Source organism: Mustela putorius, unplaced genomic scaffold, assembly GCF_011764305.1.
Source record: "Mustela putorius furo isolate JIRA1106 unplaced genomic scaffold, ASM1176430v1.1 tig00003853_pilon_pilon_pilon, whole genome shotgun sequence".
Lineage (NCBI taxonomy): Eukaryota > Metazoa > Chordata > Mammalia > Carnivora > Mustelidae > Mustela > Mustela putorius.
In genome coordinates this window covers 79,776,916-79,796,787 of record NW_025422005.1, presented here as the reverse complement: position 1 = coordinate 79,796,787, position 19,872 = coordinate 79,776,916, and the positions used below count along the sequence as shown (strand labels likewise).

Below are 19,872 nucleotides of genomic sequence, written 5' to 3'. Positions count from 1 at the left end.
TTAGAATATTTAAGAATGCTCTGTAGGATGTACACTTAATTTCAAACATAACTAACCAGTTTGTAATCCATAAAAATACCAATATTTCTACACTTAAAAGGAGTTCTGGATTTTGCTGCTTGGGGTTTTTGTTTCCTATGTGTAAGGAGTGGCACCTCTCCATAGACTTGGGGCCTGTTTGGGCACCATCCTGCACCAGACATATGGTCCTGGTCTGCGGCCACTGGGCAACAACCAGGGCTGCAATTCTATGGTAGTGGGTTCCTCCCAGTCCAGCATCTCTCTTTAACAGCACCTTACGGAGCTCACTTTCTTCAAGCAATAAAAGGGTTCATTCAGAAAAACTAACTGACATGACAGAAATAATCTAAGTTTAAATATTGATGCCATATTCCAAGTACGGGTCCTGGAGTCAGAGGGTAATTTTAGAGCAGCTGCTATCTTCTCTAGATGCTGGTGAAATCATCAGCCAGGTAGGACTAGGGTGACATCCTTTGCTTGTCCTGTGGCCACTCTCCATCTTTGGTCAGGCCGGTTCTGCTCCTGGTCCCCTTTTGCTGCAGAGCGCCACACTGGTCTGTTGTGTATGTGTATGTAGGCATGTGTGTGTGTGTGGGGGGGGGGCTTCTTGTTTTCACAGCTACACATATTCCAGAGTTTCTCATTCTCTTCAGCTCCTCAAAGTCCAATTTCAAGGGCACAGATTTTTATCAATTATTCTTTTATTGTTCTAGAATCTGTACTTTGAATTGCTACAGCTCAAATCTTTGCAAAACAGGGACTTCTACAAGAAAAATCTTTGCAGATGCCTGCTGTCCGTGAGCTTCTGTACAAGTCCCCATTAAATTCCTGTGGTGGCCAGGGTAGAAAGGCTTGTTGTTGTTTTTTTAATAGTCTTCGAAAGCATAACTAGAAAATAAAAATTGTCTGGATTAAGACCTTCTCCCAACACATAAGTGCCCCTTTATCTACAGCAGCAGCAGTGAGGGACAAAGCCACTTACTTACTACGTCTTGGGTATTTTACAAGTTATCCAGTTCACACTCACCGTATTTGGGTGGCAGGTGGATCTGAACCTTTGAAAAAATGACCGAATGTGGAAAGAACAATGGGCTGGGAGTCTTGAGTCTTGAGTTCCACCTCAAGTTTTGTCTAAATAACTGCATGATCTTAGTCTCTGATTCTCCACTTTCTCATATGTGAAATAAAGGGTTTCATACTGGTTACTTCTGAGAATGGGGGTTGGAACTATTAACTACTAGGAGAGACCTCCAGATTTAATACATACCAGACAAATACATACCAACTGAGATTAAAAAACAAAACAAAACACAGAAGCAGACAAGCTCTTACATCTACATACATGCTAACTACTGAGGGAGAATGGAAGCCCTTCCTTGAAGAAAAATTCCAAAATTCCAAATAATATATGCAGAAGGAATGAGGGCAAGAGAAAAATTACCATTTGACCATCACAGTAATAATTATTGTGGGCAAGATTTGGGGATGAAACTTTAAAGAGGAACAAAAGAGTTGCATAGTCTCAAATTATCTCCCCCAAAATATTTGTTAAATGTTTTGGTGGTTTTTAGCATATGTTCACAAATGTTTTGATAATCCTACCTCTAGAAGGAGTCGTTTATTTTCCCAGCTAATAGATTTAGTAAATGACTTCTAATGGATAGAGTATGGAAAGAGGAGAAAAAACCAACAGCCTACTAATATCACAGTAGAGAAACCTGGCAGACAGATATCACCTTAACCAAGTAATCAAGTAAAGTAATCAAAGTTTACAGCAGCATGAGTAAGACGATTAGGACATGTTGATACTGTGTGTCCCTGATATGATACAATGAGAAAGGCATTCATCTCTGTGATATTCTAAAACATTGGCAACCACAGTCTGATCATTAGAAACATCAGACAAAACCAAATTGAGGGACATTATACAAAATATCCAGCTAGTGCTCCTTGAAAGTGTCAAGTGCATGAAAATCAAGGCAAGTTTGTCCCAGTTGGAGGAGACAAAAGAGATATGGTGACTAAATGCAACATAGGACCCTACTGAAGCTTACTTACTGGAGCAGAAAAAAGCATGCATGGGAAATGCTTGCAATTCCCATGAAGGCTGAAGTTTAGTTAATAGTGCTGTGCCAATGTTAATTTCTCAGGTTTGATGAAGGGACCTGCTCACATGCAATGTAACAATATTAAGGGAAGCTGCGTGAAAGCTGTCAGGGTGTATCTCACTTAATAGCACTTCACTGAGGCTGTGTTCTTTACAGATTGAAGGCTTGTGGCAACACTGTGTTGAGCAAATCTGCTGGCGGCATTTTCCCAGCAGCATTTGTTCACTCCTGGTCTCTGTGTCACATTCTGGTGATTCTCATGCTACTTCAAACTTTTCATCACTATTCTCTTTGTCATGGTGATCTGTGATCAGTGATCTTTGATGTTACTCTGGTGCTCCATTTTGGGGGTACCACAAACTGTGTCCGATTAAGAGAGCAAATGTAATTGAGAATGTTGTGTGTGTTCTGATGGCTCCACTGATGCGCCAGTCTCCCAGGTCTCTCCCTCCCCTCGGGGCTCACCATTCTCTGAGACACAATAACACTGAAATTAGGCCAGTTCATAGACCCTACAATGGTCTCTAAGTGTTCAAGGGAAGGGAAAAGTCGCACACCTCTCTCTTTAAACCAAAAGCTAGAAATGACTAAGCTTATTGTAGAAACCATGTCGAAAGCTGAGACAGGCTAAAGTCTAGACCTCTTGAGCCAGTCAGCCAAGTTGTGGATGCCAAGGGAAAGTTCTTGAGGGAAGTTGAAAGTTCTACTCCAGTGAACAAGTGAATGATAAGAAAGCAAAACAGGCTAATTACTGATATGAAGAGAGTTTCAGCAGTCTGTGTAGAAGATCAAACCAACTGCAATATTCCCTTAAGCCAGAGCATAATCCAGAGCAAGTCCCTAACTCTCTTCAATTCTGTGAAGGCTGAATGAGGTGAGAAAGCTGCAGGAGCTAAGAGAGGTTGGATCGTGAAGTTTAAGGAAAAAAGCCATCTTCATAAAATAAAAGTACAAGCTGCAGCAAGGTATCCAGAAGATGTAGCTTAGATAAGTCATGAAGGTGGCTACACTAAACCACAGATTTTCAACCTACATGAAACTATTGGAAGAAGATGCCACATACGACTTTCATTGCTAGAGGAGATGCCAAGGACTTGTTTCAAAGCTGCAAAGGACAGGCTGATGGAGCTGGTGACTTGAAGTTGAAGCCACTGCTCACTTAACCATTCTGAAAACCCAGGACCCTTAAGAATTATGCTAGGGCGCCTGGGTGGCTCAGTGGGTTAAGCCTCTGCCTTCTGCTCAGGTCATGATCTCAGGGTCCTGGGATCGAGTCCCGCATCGGGCTCTCTGCTCAGCAGGGAGCCTGCTTCCTCCTCTCTCTCTCTCTGCCTACCTCTCTGCCTACTTGTGATCTCTCTCTGTCAAATAAATAAATAAAATCTTTAAAAAAAAAAAGAATTATGCTAAACTCTGCCTGTGCTTTATAAATGGAACAACAAAGCCTCTGTTTACAACATGGTTTACCCAATATTTTAAGTCTGCTGTTGAGAACTACTGCTCAAAAAAAAAAAAAAAAATCCATTTAAAATATTGCTGCTCATTGACAACTCACCTGTCACCCAAGAGGTCTGATGGGGATGGACAACAAGATTAATGTCATTAATGTCTGCTAATACAACATTCATTCTATAGCCTGTGGTTCAAGGAGCAATTTCGACTTTCAAGTCTTACTATGTAAGAAATACATTTCAAAAGACAATAGTTGCCATGGATAGTGATCCTCTGATGGACCTGGGCAAAGTCCATTGAATACTTTCTGGAAAGGATTCACCATTCTACATGCCATTAAGAACATTCATGATCCATGGGAAGAGGTCACAATATCAACGTGAACAGGAGTCTGGAAGAAGTTGATCCCAGCCCTCATGGGTGACCTGGTGGGCTCCGGACTCCAGTGGAGACAGGAACAGCAGATGTGGTGGAAACAGCGAGAAGACTAGAAGCAGCAAGGGAGTCTGAACATGTGAGTGGATGGTTGCGATCTACTGATCGAACTTTCACTTTCACGGCCAAGGGGCTGCTTCTTACGGATGAGCAAAGAGAGTGGTTTCCTGAGCTGGACTCTACTCCCAGTGAAGATGCTGTGAAGATGGTTGAAATGACAACAGAGGATTTAGAGTATGACACACACTTAGCAGCAGCAGGGTTTGAGAGGACGGACTCCAATTTTAAAAGAAGTTCTATTTTGGGTAAAGCGTTATCAAACAGCATCACATGCTACAGAGAAATTGTTTGTGAAAGGAAGAGTCAAATAGTGCTGTAAACTTCATTGCTGTCTTATTTTAAGAAATTGCCAGAGCCCACCTACCATTCAGCAGCCACCACCCTCATCAGTCAGCAGCCACCAACATCGAGGGAAGACCCTCCACCCGCAAAAAGATTACAACTTGCTGGTGGCTCAGATGACTCATTGGGATTTTTCAGCAATAGAGTATATTTAAATTAAGGTATGTGCATTCTTTTTATAGACATAATGGCATTGCACACTTAACAAACTGCAGTGTAGTATAAACCTAACTTGAATATGCACTGGAAAACCAAAACATTCATTTGACTTGTTTTACTGTGGTATCTGCTTTATTGCGGTGGGTCCGGAACCAAACCAGCAGGATCTCCAAGAAATATCTCTACAAGAATTCTATGTACTATCTTTGTAACTTATCCCTGTGCTATCTATGTAATTTATCTTTGTACTATCTTTGAAACATCCATAAATATAAATTACTTCCCCCAAAAAAGTTTAGAAAAATTTTAAGTTAAATTGCATTCAGTGTCGCAATTAAAAATATGTGTGCCTAAGCAGGAGCTCTACTGTTACATCCAGAGATCAAGAAAGAAACTAGCATAAATAAATAAATCCTAAAAAAAAAAAAATAATTAAAGAATTATAGACCATTACATTCTCTTTTCTTGAAATACTGGCCAAGAACATCTTGACCCTACCAACAAAGCCTGGGCACATACCTTGCACATCATGTAGCCTAGAACTCATTATTTTGTCATTAGTTTGCTTTTCATATCTCTAAAAGAACCTCAGGAGATCATCTAGTCCCAGGCTGGGGAACCGTTTCATTCCCATCCAGGCCCATACACCCATAGAAAACATTAGCATTAGTACAAAGCAACTTAATGCCATTTCAGTTGTTAGGGTTTTTTTTTTTTTCCCCCAGATATAGAAATGTGTGATATTATGTTTGTGTGACTTTTAAATTAAGAAGAGTTTACATAAAATTGTTCCATACATATGGGGAGAACCACACAAAAACCTATATCTGTATTAGGAACCATTTAAGGCATAAGAAGGAATGGAGAGGAGAAGAATGATGAGGAGGAGCTGCCTGATATCTCCAGGGGCGTGGACTTCATGGTCAAACCTGTCATGGGATCCTACAGCCCAGCACTGGATGAGGTGTTTATGGGAAGCAGCCCTGAGAGTAACTGCAGTCAGTGTCCTGGTGGAGGATGAGTGGCAAAGTTTGGGATCTAGATTTTGCTGTCAGGTCTGAGTGGAAACACTGAATAACAACTAGAGCTTCCATTTACAGTGGCATATCCCATTCTGTTCCCACACTAGCCTTGTGAGGGAGATTTTGTTATTAGCTTCTGTTTATAGCCAGGAGAATTGAAGCTAAGGGACAGAAAGGAACTTGCCTCAGGTCTCACTGCTGGTGAGCGGGGAAGCCAGAACTGGGACTTAGGTTCATAGGGCTTCAGAGTTCTGAGCCACCACACAAAATGAATGAAATCTGAGCAGACACAGGAACCACAAAGAGAAAGAAGCAGGAATGACGTGGGAAAGTTTAGCATTTACCTCAAGTACCCGAGATTCACTTTTAATGGTTTACAGACCCAACATTGGAGCAAACAAGGAAATAGCAGTGGAGACAGACAGAAAAGTGTCCCTCTACCACCCCGCCCCCCACCGCCACACACACAGAGTAAAATATTAGACTCATGGAGGAAATGGAATTGGAGCCACCGCATGTAACCATTCCCAGCTATGTCTCTTTTGGATTCTTCCAGGGTCAGTCTTCTACCTGGCGCTGTGCTGTGCAGGCCTGCAGCTTGGCAGAGTCAAGGCTTGTGGGTTAGTTATGGGGAGGCCTTTCACCAAGATGGGGTGGTGTCTGGAAATGGTCCAGTGCTCTCACAACTGGCTGATAATGATCTTGGGACACATTCAGATACAACCATCTCCCTGAAAGGTCTTTCCCTACTCTCCGGACTAGGTAGGGCCCCGGCGTGCACTTGGATATTGTCACAGAGTTCTCCATGGCATGTTTTCTGTATTATTAATGAATGAACCATTTGAATGAGTATATCTGACTTCTGCCTTCCTCATTTCTACCTAAGCTCCATAAAGACAAGGATTTTCTTCCCTATTTTTTAAACATACCTCCAGTTTTCAAGATGATACACGACCCAAAATAATGCTCAATATTTATGGAATGACAATGTGTTGCAGGAGCATTGGGCTGCTTCCTGTCTATCTAACCCTCCTAGAAGAGGCTTGTCTCCTCGAACTTCTTGGCTGTTACCAGATAGAATTAGTATTCCCTACGCCCACCCTGAAGACCAGCTTGGTAGCCTGTTAACCACCACCTCACCTCCTTTTTACTTAAGTCCCTTCTCTGGATCCTATGTCCCTCTAAAGATGGGCTACAGTTTGCTGATCAGGACTGTGGCCTTTATAATTAGATCCTGATGATAAAGACAACTCAGCTCAGAAGCTCCTGGTTTGTAATTCTGTTCTTGCTACCCTAGTATCCAATTCTTTCTTGGCCCCATTTTCACCTGCAAACCATTTTCTTCCAGGGAGCTCCAATTGTTTAATCATCAAAGCACACAAGTTAATGAAACACATGGATGTTAAGGGGCCAGAGGGCCATACTGTGCTGGGTATTGTCCATGTTAGACAGTGGCAACAGTATTTTACACTAATTGACTATCTCTCTTCTTTTTAAAAGATCCACAGTGGAGGGGCGCCTGGGTGGCTCAGTGGGTTAAGCCTCTGCCTTCGGCTCAGGCCATGTTCTAAGGGTCCTAGGATCAAGCCCTGCATCCGGCTCTCTGCTCAGCAGGGAGCCTGCTTCTTCCTCTCTCTCTGCCTGCCTCTCTGCCTACTTGTGATCTCTGCCTGTCAAATAAATAAATAAAATCTTTTAAAAATTAATTAATTAATTAACTAAATACATAAATAAATAAAAGATCCACAGTGGAGAGCACTGGTGGTGGTTAATGCCTTAGGTTTCAGGTGTGGAAATGACTTAATTGATAACACCTGGGGAGGCTATATCAGCTGATGGGAGTTTGGGTGTGTAACCTGTTTGCTGAGAAAAGAATTTTTCACCTGGAAGGAATAAAAAAAGGAATCCTAGTGGACACTGAGGGGAAAAAGGAGGGAGGGTTGACTGGGAACAGAGCCTTCCTTTGCTCTTTCAGACCCATTCACCATCTTTTCACACTCTGCTCTGTGCTCTCAGATCCCAACTTTTATCCACAGCATTAACCAGGTTTCCAGCTGGGTTTGGCCAATGGGAAGGACAGGCAGGAGACTGGAAAATGGGAGGGCAGAGAAACACTGTTGGGTTGATTCCCTTGAGGTGACAGCTCATGCATTCGGACACCAAAGGCCACAGCTCTCTCCTCCTACTGTACTCTCACTGGTTTCAGCCATCCCCTCCTCTTCTTGCCCTCTCCAGTGCACAGTACTGTCCTCCTGTAGCCAGCCCTGTGGTGTGCCTCTAGCTTTTACAGTTTCCCTATATCTTGTCACACCGTTGTTCCTAGTAATCTCATTAAACTTTCTTTAACCACCTTTTCGAGGTTCCTGCTCTTTCTGTTCTGCTCCTCCTTACGCAAAGACTCAGGCTGATGCAACTTCCACCGCCTGGTACTTTCCACATCACGCAGGAGGAAAGAAGCCCAGCAAATTTTCAGTGTTTCGGCTTCCTTGCAACAGACACACGCCATTCCTGCTCCTATCCCATTAGGTAAAGTTACGGTTGACTTCAAGAGGGTGGAGAAATAGAATTCTACCATTCGCTTCCACGGAGAAAGATTTTAGAACAGCACTAAACACCATCACAAACCAATTCTACCACCCCCTTCAGCCCCTACTTCCCTCCAGGAATCTCAACACAATCATCTATTATAATGAAATATATACATAATTATATATAAATATACAAATATATACAAAACAAAACAAAAAACCTCCCGGGTCCACGTTAGGACGAAGGGGAAGTAGGAGGAGGGCTGAAAGCGGCGGGAGCGGTGGTGGGGCGGGAGGTGGGGTGCGAGGGAGGGAAGGGGGTTGGGCTCAGGGTTGTGGCCCTCGGCGCCCCGCCTCCACCCACCAGCCTCAATGGATCAGCCGCTGGAGGGCCTGGCGCAGGGGGCGGGGAAGTGACTGGGCGATGCCCGCTGAGGGCTCCTTGCTGCTTCCAGTTAAAGAGCAGTGATCACAGCAAACACAGAAGCCGCAGAAGCACTATGACCTTCCCTCTCGGATCAGCTTAGCAGCCCCCAAGGAAACTGCCTACTAACACAGATACCAACTGAGACTCTGCAACCCTTTGGGGTTTTTGAAGAGGAAGGCGAACTGCAGCGCAGGATTTTAATTTGGGGAAAATTAAATAATCTGGCAAAAGAGTGGATCCGAGAAATCAGTGAAAGCAAAAATCTTCCACAATCTGTAATCGCAAATGTTGGAGGAACAATTTTCACATTTAGATCCTACAGATTAGGGATACATATCAAAGGCTGTTGAAGAGGCATCAAACTGCGTTTTAATGAGCTAGAGACTGATATTGTTTGCAAGTCTGGCACTACAGACTCTTCCAGAAGACTTGGATTTATGAGATGACAGACTGCTTAAGAATTTAGATATAAGAGGCCGCCTGCGTGGCTCAGTGGGTTGGGCCTCTGCCTTTGGCTCAGGTCATGATCACAGGGTCCTGGGTTCGAGTTCTGCATCCGGCTCTCTGCTTGGCGGGGAGCCTGCTTCCTCCTCTCTCTCTGTCTGCCTCTCTGCCTACTTGTGATCTCTGTCTGTCAAATAAATAAAATCGTTTAAAAAAAGAATTTAGATATAAGATGCATAAGAAGTCTTAAAGGTTGCAGAGTAACAGATGAAGCTTTACATCTAGTACCAAACATTGACTATTTTAGTTGTCCGCCAGAGCTACCAAACTGTTGGGGCTAAATGCCACAACACCTATTCCAATATATTAGGTTTCCTCCGAGATGTTTCCTGAACTATGCTAGTAGCAAGAACATGCCAGCTTTACCCAAATGCAATAATATCAACTTTTTTAAAAAAAGATTTTATTTATTTGACAGAGAGAGAGAGATCACAAATAGAGAGGCAGGCGGGGGGTGGGGGGGGGTGGGGGGGGTAGGCTCCATGCTGCGCAGAGAGCCTGGTGGGGCTGGATCCCAGAATCCTGAGATCATGACCTGAGCTGAAGGCAGAGGCTTAATCCACTGAGTCACCCACGCACCCCAGTAACATCAGCCCTTACACATAAAATTTTCTTGGTAAAGAAAATGATATCTGTTTAGATTATGTTAAAATAAAATTGTAGACACTGAAAAAAATTAAAAATTACTCAATGATTAAATATTGTAATAATGATTCCAAAACACAGATAGTGAGTGAATTTATATGTGGTGAGACTATAGGTGCTTTTTTCCTTCTAATTTTTGACTTTTCTGAATTGTAAATTTCTTAGAATGACAAAGTAGCATCTTTTATAAGGGAAACCACCAGTAAACTTAATTTTGTAAGCATATTATTTACGAGACTGTAGTAACTTAGAGAAGATGCTTATGATTTTTTAGTGAAAGGATTAACACTTAAAACTGTATCTAAATTGATATGTACATCTGTGGTCAGGGGTGAAAGAAATAGATAAAGTGTAAGACTGGTTGTATTTTGATGAATTTTAAAACTCCGTGGCTTTTTAATATTTATTTATTTTTAAGTGTGTTTATTTAAGTAATCTCTCCACCCAACATAGGCCTCGAATTCCCAACCCTGAGATTGAGTCACATGCTCCTCAAAATGAGTTAGTCAGGCACGCCCCTTTAAAAAAAATCATACATATAAAACAAATAAGTTGTGGACAGTAATCAAATTCTATTCCAGTTAAGAATAGGACAGAAAGTGTGGAGGAAAAGCTGTTCTCAAACTCTGCCTTTATTTCTGGAAAAGACAATGTTTACTTTGTATCAGAGACCAGATTAAGCATTTTTGATACTTCTGTTGCATCAGACTGTTCCCTCCTTTCCCATAGGCAAGATTGCTCCCTTACTATGTATAAACAGTTAGGTCTTTTCTCTGAATCTTAGGCTCACCTTTGTCCCAGATATTGCATCAGCTCCCCTCTTTGTTCCAAATTTCTTAACTTAAATGTTATTTCACCCCATTCCTACTGCGAGCAAAGAATTTAACTACCTGGGTAAGTTCTCCCCCTGGGTCAAGCAGTAATTGATTCTCTCTCATCAGGAAAATGGCTAAGATGGCATCACAATGACCAGATTCTTCTCTGTGGAGGGCATAACTTCCTAAAACACTAAGTCCAAATAGTTTTGCTTAAACTGCTTGCAGTACAACTAAATTATTGAAAAGAATGTTTTAGGGCAAATTCCACAAATTCCTCAGTCCTGAATGTTTTCAATTAAACTACCAATGGTTTTTTTTTCTTCCTTAAGCTAGATTTCAAATAAGAAGATTTCAAAAAATCACCGTAGACACAGAATTCTAAATTCACTAAATTTTATTCACAGCTGCTCACCTGTTTACATACATAGACACCTTCAATCACAATGTCTGCCTGTGGTTGGAAATGACCACAGGTTGGAGGGCTTATTCAGAGGAATCACTTTTAGAAGTACTACAGTGGAGACAAGGAAGCTTTGACTATAATTTCAATGAAGAGCACTGAACATCCATTTCCAAGGTTATTTTTCCTTTAACCAAAATTTTAAAAAATGCATCCAAGCTCCTCTACTTGCCCGAGGCCTTTTCCTTGTCTCCCTCTGTTGTGTCCTGACTCTAGGCTACACCAAATCTGAATAAAATGTGACCTGTTGTTAACTCTGCTCGGAGGTATACTTAGTCCTATCAGTTTGGTATCCTCCTCTTTGTGGAGTATTTAATAAGCTTGATTACGTATTTGTACTTCGTTCTTCTGTTAGGATTTTATAGTCTTTCTTTTCCCCTAAGACTTGACTTTTTAGGTAATCTCTACACCCAACATGGGGCTCAAATTCACAACCCCCCAAGATCAATAGTCACACATTTCACTGACAGAGTCAGCCAGGCAGCCCAGGATTTTACATACTTTTACTAACTTTCTAAATGGTGCAAACCCTACCAGAAAGAATATAGGGTGTCACCGCCAATGTCAGTCCATTAGAATAGAACCAGCTTCTCACAGATCCAAAGTAAATGAACTGGACTGCCTTTTTCCATACTGGCAACTGGTACCAGCTCTCTATCCACTAGCTCTTGACCTTTATAGAAGAGAGCAACTTCCCTCTGTCTGGGGACATTTGAAGGGTCTTATGTGAGGCGGGTTTTTCTCAAGATTGTACTTTTCTTCCTCAAACTGACGACTACTGGAGCACCTGGGTGGCTCAGTGGGTCGAGGCATCTGCCTTCCGCTCAGGTCATGATCCCAGGATCCTGGGATCGAGCCCCGCATCGGGCTCACTGCTCGGCAGCCTGCTTCCCCCGCTCTTTCTGCCTGCCTCTCTGCCTACTTGAGATCTCTGTCTGTCAAACAAATAAATAAAATCTTAAACAAACAAACAAACCTGTCAGCTACAGTAAGAATACAACATAGCCCCCAGAGCAGAAATACCATACTCGTTCTGGGAGGAAGGGGCTTAGGTACCAAAATTATTGCAGGACCTTGTTAATAAGAATATTTCAAGAATCTGGAGGACACACATGTGTAGGGATCTTGAGAATACTGCATTGGGAATGGTGATGCGGAAGCAGGGTTAGGAAACTGCGTGGATTATAGCTTATTATTATTGGGGCCATCCTTCATGACTTGGAGCTGAGAATTCTGGCAAAGGACACCAGGATCCCATCCAACATGCTGCTGGGAAGGCTCTTTGAAGCTTTGATACCATGATAGCCTAGGATAACTAGGTGGAGATGCTAGAATGGCCTTGGCATGGAATTGAGGAAGGCATCCGAAGATTCAGGGAGGTAAAAATATTAGAATGAATTTATTATTTGTGATCAGAGAAACCGGCACTGGACAGTATTCCCTAGGAGGACCCAAAGAACACTTCTTTCACTAAAGCAAGGAGGAAAGCATTGCTAAGGAGCACCAGTTAATTTGACAAACTCTGTGGTAACTATCTTGTACAGGCTGGGATTGACAGAAGATTTACCATGGGATTAAGATTCCTAATATCAAGGCAATAGTAAGATTCTGGAATGGCAGAGACCAATGGCAGCTCTTAACTGTTAGAATAAAGGGGGCATACGCCATATTAGGCAGCAAGGCTATAGTAGTATTTGGTATGCTTTGACTCTCAGCTAATAAGTCATGGTGTTCCTAGAGGGGAGACGGAAAGTCAACCAGAATGTTATTTGACCTGTATAATAAAATGGAAAGAATCAAGAACTGGTGAACAGAAACCTTCACCAGCATTTCTTTCAGAGAGAAAGATTCTTGCACCCAGTTTCTAAATGTCACTTCACAGACCCAAAGCCCACTCACTGAAGAAGAGATAGATCCCTTTGAGGAAAGACAATGCAATGTTACTACAAGTATTTATGGTAAACATTCCCTTGATCCTTCTCCAAAGGGATCTAAAGCTGCTTATCACTGTGCTCATGCACTGGCAAAAGGGAATTGTCAGACTTTTCAAGAACAGTTGAATATAGGGGCCATGGCTCTGTGTTGATACTGTATCAAGGGACCTGAAGTACTTTTCCTTATTCTCCAGTTAAAATGGGGTGGTAGGGAGGCCAAGTGATAAAAGGAGCTCTAGTTCAAATGTATCTTACTATGGGTTCACTAGATCTTTTAGATCTACCCTGTTGTTATTTCTCTGGTATCTGAGCATGTAGTTGGGACACACACAGGCAGTAGCTGGCAGTACATTCACATTGGTTTCCCAAACTGTGAAGTAAGAGGCACTATGGTAAGAAACTTAAAACCATTTCTTCCTTCGGCCAAGTCAACATGTTAAAGTAATAATACATGCTGGCAGGATAGAGCACCAGTTACCCACACTGGTCGCCAAAGGAATAACGCGCTATGGAATTTGGTTGTTTTCTTTTGTTGTTCTTGGCTTTTTTATTCTCCTCCTCGTTTTATTTCTCCAGGCCTTCACTCTAGCTCCTTAGGATCCCTTCTTATTCTCCTCCACCACCTCCTCCTCCACTTCCTCCTCCTTCTTCTCATACTTCTCCTTCTTAAAATCTTTTTAAGATTTATTTATTCACTTGAGAGAGAGAGCGAGGCAGGGGGAGCGGCAGAGGGCGAGAAAGAGAGAATCCTCAAGCAGACTCCCTGCTGAGAGTGGAGCCTAACATGGGGCTTGATCCCAGGACCCTGATATCAAGACCTGAGCCAAAACCAAGAGTTGGACACTTAATCGACTGAGCCACCCAGCTGCCACATGGATATTTTCTAAATTTTTTTGAAGAACTTTTTCACTTAAAAAATAATTTTTAGGGGGACCTGGCCTATCTTTCACCCAAGTAAACCGTGGAGATTTGGCCCAGTCTTGTGCCTGCCTTCCTTTTCCACGGTATGGCACTGGGCATACTTCTAAACAAAATTCTTCTTGCCCTTCTCAATATCACCCATTTTTATTTTTATGTTTACTTTTATAGATTTTTAAAAATTTAAATTCAATTAGCCAACATACAGTAGTACATCATTAGTTTTTGATATAGTGTTCAATGATTCATTTGCTACGTATAACACACAGTGCTCATCACACCATGTGCCCTCCTTAATGTCAATCACCCCATCTCCCCGCCCAACTCTCTTTCTGCAACCTTCCATTTGTTTCCCAGAGTCAAGAGTCACTTATGGTTTGTCTCCCTATTGATTTCTTCCCACCAGTTTTCCCTCCCTTCCCCTATGATCCTCTGCCTTATTCCTTATATTCCACCTACAAGTGAAACTATATGACAATTGTCTTTTTTTTGTTTGGCGTAATCCATTTTTAAATCACTCTTTTGTCATGCAGGTGACAAAAGGTGAGCCCTTTCAAGTCAGCCAGCCGGCTCTCTCCAGCAGACCTTACTTCTTTAAAAATAAATAAATAAATAAAATTTAATTGTGGCATAATGTACTTTTTCACTTTTAAAAAAAATATTTGAGAGAGAGAGTGAGACAGCACAAGCAGGGGGAGGAGGTAGAGAGGAGCAGAGGGAGAAGGAGAAGCAGACTCTCCTCTCAGCAGGGAGCCCAACAGGGGGCTCAATCCCAGGACCCAGGATCATGGTCTGAGCTGAAGCCTGGTGCTTAACCAACTAAGCCACTCAAGCGTCCCACCTTTAGACTTTTTTTTTGTTGTTACAACTTGCCATTTTAATCATTTTTAAGTGTATGGTTCAGTGGTATAAAGTATGTTTTACTTTGCTGTGCAGCCATCACCACTATCCATTGCTGGAACTTTCTCATTCATCCCAAACTGAAATTCTGTATCCAATAAACAATAACTCCCCTTTCTCTCCTTCCTCTAGCTCTTGGTAACTACTATTCTATATTCTGTCTTTATGTATTGAACTATCTAACTACCTCATGTAAGTGGAATCACACAACATTTGTCATTTTGTGTCTCATTTCTTTCACTTAACATAATGTCTCAAAGTTCATTCATTTGTTGCATGTGACAATTTTGTTCTTCTTAAAGGCTGAATAATATTCCATTGTATGTATCTATGACATTTTTTTTGTCCATTCATCTTTTGATGGGCATTTGGGTTGTTCAAGCACTTTAATAAGAATTGACTTAACCTATGAGGTTTGAACCCCATTTTCAGATGAAGAAACTGAGGCTCAGTTAAAGAACTTCCCCAGAGGGGCGCCTGGGTGGCTCAGATGGTTAAGCTTCTGCTTTCGTCTCAGGTCATGATCCCAGGGTCCTGGGATTGAGTTCCTCATTGGGCTCCCTACTCAACGGGGAGTCTGCTTCTCCCACTCCCTCTGCTGCCCCCCACCACCACTTGTGCTCCCTCTCTCTCTCTCTGCCAAATAAATAAATAAAATCTTAAAAAAAAATAAAAGAAAGAAAGAACTTCCCCAGACAGTGGGGAACTTAAATCCACATGCCTATGTAAGGAGTGTGAAGTATTAACCATTATGCTCTGCTCTTCCTATGTTTTGAGCAAGAGGTACACATAGCTATATTCTGTACTGAAGGTGAGGAAATCCCCCCAGGCTGGATTGGAACAGGAGGTATTCATAGCAGCTGTGGCTTGGCTGTGACCCTCAAAGGAAATGAAAGATTTAAATAAATAATGGACTGCAAGAGCCAAGGCATAAAATGGCAGGGACAGGATTTGCATTGAGGGAAAGGTTATGTAAGGACCTGTAGGACCAGATGTTTTCTGCAGGGAGGATCATATGCCAAGCAAAACACCTGTTGAAAAAGTAAGGTAAGCAGTGATCCAAGGGGTGTCTCACATCCTTGGCAAGACCGTGCTTCCTTAAACTCTGACATTGGAGGCAGAGGGTTAAAGGCTTTTGAAAAGCTAATGTACCTTTTCCCCCAAACCTATGGTACATTTAGCTTTGTAAATCAAATGATATTTTAAGTGACCTAGAAGGATTGGCTATTTAAAACAACCTGTCATTTCTTATCAATCTAGTGTGAGATATGGGTGGTTTATTCACTTCATGACATTCACCAAGTCATTAATCAACACCTTCGAAAGACAATCCATCTTTTCACTGTTACCTTCTCTGCTGAAATGAGAGAAGGTGAAGACAACAAGATACTGTGAGCAGTCAAGAATTCAATGAGTGTTTAAATGGTAGCACTTGAGGCTTTAAGATCATGAGCTGCTGGAAATCAAAACCCCTGTCTTCTGGTCCTCTATCCCCCTTGAAGCCTAGCGCAAAGTAGTCACCCAAACTTTCCAAGTGTGGTCTTCAGCATAACTCAGAACCAAAAAGCAGGAACTGCTTGGATAGAAGAAACAGGCTTCTGGTTTGGACTCAGCCACACTGGGGTGACCTCTGGCCAATTATTTAAATGTTCTGGGCACCAGTATCCTTATTTGGAAAAGGGAAATTGCCAAGCCTGATTCGAGTAAATCAGTTCACATTTATAAACTCATTTTTGGGAGCCATTATTAAGAACCTTGGGACTGACTCCATTTCAAGATAATCATTATAATAAATAGCAGTGGAGAATTTAGAGACTTCTATTTTAAGAGATACATTCATTTCAGAGATTTCAGTCAAAAATAGCAAGTTTGAGAGGTGTCTAATGAATGATGATTTGTCCAGTGAAGTAAGAACTTGCCCTTTGTACTTTCAATGCTTGTCCTTCTCAGGTGCCTGACACAGTCATGTTAGCTTGTCACTTCATGGGACAAAGTTCATGTTCTTTTTTGAACTAAGTCTCTCTTCAGTTTGTGTATTAAAAAGAAAAAAACACATGCACAAATGTCAGAGCTCCAAAATATCTGAGAAAAAATTGATAGAACTACAAGGAAAAATAGACAACTTTATACTTATAGTTGAAGACTTCAAGGCTCTTCTCTCAGCAATTGATAGAACAACTAGTTAGAAAACTGAGAAGGATACAGAAGGACTTAATAAGACCATCAACCAACAAGATCTAAGAGACATTGATAGAGGGGCACCTGGGTGGCTCAGTAGGTTAAGCCTCTGCCTTTGGCTCAGGTCAAGATCTCCGGGTCCTGGGATCGAGCCCCACATCGGGCTCTCTGCTCGGGGGGAAGCCTGCTTTCTCCTCTCTCTCTCTGTCTGTCCCTCTGCCTACTTGTGATCCCTCTCTCTGTGTCAAATTAAAAAAAAAAAGAGAGACATTGATAGAACACTCCACTCAACAATAGTTGAAAACATACTCTTTTGAAGTACCTGTGAAACATATACTAAGATAGATTGTATCCTGGGGTATAAAAGAAACCTAAACAAATTTGAAAGAACTGAGATTACACAAAGTGTGTTTCCAAAAACAATGGGGTCAGACAGAAATCAGTAAAGGCAACAAGAAAATTTCCAAATACTTGAAAACTAAACAACACTGTTTAGTTAAATCAATAATCTAAATTTTCCCCTTAAGAACCTATAAATAAAAGAGCAAATATTTTTTAATTCATTTTGGAAAGCCAGTATTATCCTGGTACCAAACCAAATAAAAAGAGTACAAGTTGGTGCAGCCTCTTTGGAGAACAGTGTGGAGATTCCTCAAGAAATGAAAAATAGAACTTCCCTATGACCCTGCAATTGCACTCCTGGGTATTTACCCTAAAGATACAGATATCGTGAAAAGAAGGGCCATCTGTACCCCAATGTTTATAGCAGCAATGGCCACAGTCGCCAAACTATGGAAAGAACCAAGATGCCCTTCAATGGACGAATGGATAAGGAAGATGTGGTCCATATACACTATGGAGTATTATGCCTCCATCAGAAAGGGTGAATACCCAACTTTTGCAGCAACATGGACAGAACTGGAAGAGATTATGCTGAGTGAAATAAGTCAAGCAGAGAGAGTCAATTATCATATGGTTTCACTTATTTGTGGAGCATAACAAATACCATGGAGGACAAGGGGTGTTAGAGAGGAGAAGGGAGTTGGGGTAAATTGGAAGGGGAGGTGAATCATGAGAGACTATGGACTCTGAAAAACAATCTGAGGGGTTTGCAGTTGGGGGGGGTGGGAGGTTGGGGTACCAGGTGGTGGGTATTATAGAGGGCACGGTTTGCATGGAGCACTGGGTGTGGTGAAAAAATAATGAATACTGTTTTTCTGAAAATAAATAAATTAATTTAATAAAAAAAATAGAAAAAAAAGAGTACAAAAAAGGAGAACTAAAAATAACCCTCTTAAATAGGGACACAAGAAGTTTAAGTATTTGCAAATTGAATGGAGCAGAGAATTATACAACATGACCAATTGCTCTAAGTAGGGTTTATTCCAGAGATGCAAGGCTGATCCAATATTCAAAAATCAGTTAATGTAATCCATCACATCAAAGACTAAAGAAAAGTATCACATGATCATGTCAATAGAATTGTGGAGAAAGCATTTGACAAAATCCAACATCTATTCATGATAAAAACTCCCACACACTAGGAATAGAGAACTTCCTCAACTTGATTTTTTTTTTTTTGAATCTACAAAACACTTGTAAGCAGAAACTAAAACCTTTCTTGCTAAGATAAAAAACAAGGTAAAGGTGTCCCCTCTTACCACTCCTTTTCAATATCATACTTAAAATCCTAGCTAATACAATAAGATAAGAAGATAAAATGAAAGGTATACAGATTGAAAAGAAGAAATAAAATGCCTTTGTTCATTTATAAAATGATTGCCCATGCAGAAAAATCTGAAAGAATAAAAAAAAAAAAAAACCTGAAAGTAAAAGAAATTATAACAGGGTTGTAGGATGCAAAGTTAATCTACCAAAGCCAGTTGCTTTCCTATATACTAACAACAAACAAATGAAATTTAAAATTAAAAGCACAATGTCATTTACATTAGAACCAAAGTCTTTAATATGTAGGTATAAATATAACAAAATATGTACATGATCTATATGAAGTAAACTAAAGGACTCTAATAAAAGAAATTTAGAAAAACTAAATAGAATAATATTCCATATTCATGGATAAGAAGACTCAATATTGTCAAGATGTCAGTTCTTCCCTACTTCATCTATAGATTCAACAAAATCCCAATGAAACTTGAGCAAGTTATTTTGTGAATATCAACAAACTGATTCTGAAATTTATATTGAAGGGCAAAGACCTAGAATAGTCAATACCAATTAAAGGAAAAGAACAAAATTACTCAACTTCAAGACTTACTATAAAGTTACAACAATCAAGACAGTGTGGTACCAGGAAAAAAAAAAGATAAATAGATTAACAAAACAAAACTGAGAGCCCAGAAATAGACCCACATAAATATAGTCAACCAATCCTTGGAAAAGGAGCAATAGCGATACAGTGGAGAGAAAACAGGCTTGAAAGTTAGTGCTGGAACCACTGGACATCCACATGCAAAAAACTGTATCTACACACATCAAAAAATTATACCCATCAAAAAATTAACTGAAAATGGAGCACGGTCTTGAATATAAAATGCAAAGCTATAAAACACTTAGAAGATAACACAGGAGAAGAATCTAGGTTACTGTGGATTTGGAGATGACTATTTTAAGACGCAAGGCCTGAACCATCAAAGAAATAATTGATAAGGTGGACTTCACCAAGATTAAAAACTTCTGTTCTGCAATGGACACTGCAAAGAGAATGAGAAGACAAGGCTTATAGTGGGAGAAAATATTTACAAAAGATATATCTGGCAAAAGACTGTTATCTACAATACTGAAAGAACACTTAAAATTCAATAATAAGAGGGCGCCTGGATGGCTCAGTGGGTTAAGCCTCTGCCTTCAGCTTGGGTCATGATCCCAGGGGCCTGGGATCAAGTCCCAATTCGGGCTCTCTGCTCAGCAGGGAGCCTGCTTCTCCTCATCTCTCTCTGT

At 41.1% G+C, this 19,872-nt stretch overlaps 2 pseudogenes; both read left to right on the top strand.

Moving 5' to 3' along the window:
* The first annotated feature begins 2,483 nt into the window (after positions 1-2,483).
* On the top strand, positions 2,484-4,932 carry LOC123387283 (annotated as a pseudogene).
* A 564-nt stretch (positions 4,933-5,496) lies between these two features.
* LOC123387277 lies at positions 5,497-9,445 on the top strand (annotated as a pseudogene).
* Positions 9,446-19,872: the final 10,427 nt, after the last annotated feature.